Source organism: Paramormyrops kingsleyae, chromosome 15 (assembly GCF_048594095.1).
Source record: "Paramormyrops kingsleyae isolate MSU_618 chromosome 15, PKINGS_0.4, whole genome shotgun sequence".
NCBI lineage: Eukaryota > Metazoa > Chordata > Actinopteri > Osteoglossiformes > Mormyridae > Paramormyrops > Paramormyrops kingsleyae.
The window spans coordinates 8,441,856-8,445,344 of NC_132811.1; positions in this window are offsets into that span (position 1 = coordinate 8,441,856).

Genomic DNA, 3,489 nt, shown 5'->3' on the forward strand with positions numbered 1-3,489 from the left:
GTGTATGACATGTGGCGCATGCGTAAAACGGACTGGTTCGGTATTTGAAAATACAGTGGTACCTCAGAACTCGAAATAAATCCGTTCAGAACTCTGGACCGAATCCTAAAAAGTTCGAGGTCTGATCGAATTTCCCCCATAAGAAATAATGGAAAACCAATTAATTGGTTCCCTGCCCCAAAAAATACACCTAAATATGTTTTTTTAGCATTTAAACACAAAATTAACCGGACAAAACAAGAAGAGCATATACTATACTAAACACATCTAAGCACATTTATGAAAACGGTAATTTTTAAAGTAAGAAAATAAATGCATCCAATGCATGTGTAAAGTTAAAAAAAACCCAATGTGTCCTGCCCCGATAGTCCGCTCCTTCCGTGTGCCACGCCCCCTCGTTAACCCCGTGTAGAATCCCAGTGTGATCAGCTGTTTCTGGTTGTTGTCATTAGTCCTCTGTATTTCGTCCCCGTTTCAGTTTGCTTCCCCAGTCCGGTCATTGTATTGTCTGTCTGCGTTTTGCCTGCCTTACCTGTAATTAAACCCCGTATTCTCCGATACCCTGACGCCTGCGCCTTTGTCTCCGTTCAGTCCCCGCTGCAGAGCACGACGATATTATTATAATTTAATGTATTAATTGGTTTATTATTAATATTAAAATAATTAATAAGAAATCTTTATTTTTAAATGTACTGTTACTGTCTATCATTGTCTAAATCAGGGGTGTCAAACTCATTTTAGGGTGAGGGCCGGATGACAAGAAAATGTGACCATGTGCGGGCCGAATTTATTATTATTTTTTTTTAATCATAGTGCATCAAATTACAACAAATACACTATATTCTGTAAAACTGCATTTAACAAGTCCTCAGAAACTGTTCATTAACACTCTTATTCCTTTTTAATACTACTACTACTAATAATAATGATAATAAAAAAGATTTGATATTTAATACTATTGTTCAAATCATCCCGCGGGCCGTATTGGACACCATAGTGGGCCGTATTCGGCCCGTGGGCCGTATGTTTGACACCCCTGGTCTAAATGTATTTTTACTGTCTAAATATATGTATTCAGCTAGTGTAAACATGCAGGATGCTATCACGACGAATGGGAGGCTGAGACTGAAGCATTACCCTTTGTTTCCACTGAGAGACGTGCCGCGTGACTCATTTCCCCACGTGTACAAGTTATCTTAGGTCAGCGTTCATGGTTAGACTTTTGAGATTCAGATTGAGTTCTATGTAATTTTATTTCGAATTGGTCGGTTCGACTTTTAAGAAATTCGAGTTCTAATGAGTTCGAGAACTGAGATACCACTGTACATGGGAGTCATCGGCAGGTCTGAGCACACTGAAATCCGGCCGATTTCGGTCCCTGGCTGATCGATCGCTGCATTTCTACAGGCATTCCATCCAAGGAATACTCCATCCTTGTGCGCTGGGCTTCCTTGGATAAGTTCCCATTCATGACCTGGATCAGGATAAGTGTTCTGAACTTGGATGGATGGAAGTTTTGTGCATTTTGTGTACTGAATACAGAAACTTTCCTGGGTTTGTTTTTGAGCAATAGAGAAGGTAAAGAACAGGTATGTGTATCACATGAGGCTGGTATTTCAAAGCCTGCTCAGTGCTAATTGTTAATTTTTTTTCTTAAAGTTGCCTTAATTACATCGACTCCAAAGCCAGCAAGGACTTCTCAGAGCAGCCTAATTATAGTGGCCAAATTCAGAATAGGAAAAACAGAAACACAAACAGAAAAACCTTAGTGTAAAGGATAGATGAGTCTGGGTCAGCATCAGCAATGTAGAGCGTTGACAGTGATGAATTGGGATGATGAAAACAATGTAACGTTAGCTAACAGGTAGCAATGCATCAGCAGGTCAGAGGATGATGTGAGGGCCTGATACGGTCAATATTAATCATACTACCAAGCCTTCTGAGCTCCCTTGCTCTCCACAGCACTGGTTGTTCACAGTTCTACTAAAAGTATATCATCCCTCCCTGGGAATTGTCAGCCCCCCAGATGTCACGGGCCTGCAAAATTTGTTGCATAGTAATTGGCTTTTCACTGTTTGTGAACCATCGGCTAAGCAGAAAGTCTCAATTAAATTAGTTTGATTCTTTAAAATGGTGACTAGGCATTTGTTTGCTCATCTTTAATATTAATAATAAACATTAGCTCATTACGGTTACTAACCAACTTGAATAAATGTCCTCAGTCATTTTCTTTCCCTTTTAGCTACCTCTCTTTTAAAAGGTGCTTCATGGTGACTTATACGTTAAGGTGGGAAACTTCCTTAAAAAACCTGGAATTTAAAGGAATTGTGCAAAATTTGAAAACATTCATTCATATGTAAAGGTCTTTATCAAAACTGGTTTGACTCTGATGTAACTTGAAGAGTTGAAAAACTTTGGTAACTATAAGCAATAATAAGAATTAATATATGGCTAATTCTGATACATTTTAGGCAGTATAAATATTTTTGGGACAGTTCTAAACATATGAATCATTATATTGATATCAAACACAATAAACTTTAATGCCACTTAATTCCTATAATGCTAGAACAGATACAAAATATTTCCTTAGGTGTAGTTTGAAAATTTTATTAAATCAAGTAGCCTATCCTAGGCATTACCCTCAGTAACATGTAAATACACAAACAAACTGGATCAAACTTCCATGGATATATTGATATGGCTTATTTGGTTTTTGTAAGATGGATAAAGGTTATGTTGCTGTGCTGTTTAATTACTAAAGCAACATATCTATCATGAATAGCTTCTCTTAACATTGTGTTGTGGCTTCAGAAATGTTGCATTTGGTCCATTTGCAAGTTCTTTTCTTATAACTATACTGTTACGCAGTTTTGTAGAAATTCAACTTTCAATTTTGAATTCTGCAGAACAGTAACTGGTCCATATAACAGCAGGCAAAGTAATTCAGGGTAATAGAAGAAAATAAAAGTAGCAATGGAAGTTGTACCAAATCATGTCCTCCAGAGAGTTTTATCTTACGTACTTAATTTGCGGTTTATGTTCAGTGCAATATTACGTAGCATTTAAGTTGCACTAGATTTACGACAAGGCTAAGTTACAGACCAAGAGTAATATTTCCCATAAAGTGCATAGGGTCATACTTTTTGAGACCAATAAAATTCATAATCAGTGGATGAATTCAATGCTTAACACACCCTATTACTGGCATCCAACCGATTCCAATAACTTAATTTCTAAGCTGTTTAACCAATTCTACCTCATGTCACATAGATGCACTTAAAATGGAAATTTCACTTCAAGTGCTATATTGACTGTTTGGCATACAAGGTCCTGATAAATTCAAGGAGCTTTTGACTAGTATTTTTACACTCTGTGGTACCATAAATACATTGATTTTCCCTTCTCCTTGAAATAAGCTGTTATAAAAAGACATCCTATTGCAAATTACCTAACATAAAAATAACAATTTATATACAAATGTAGACA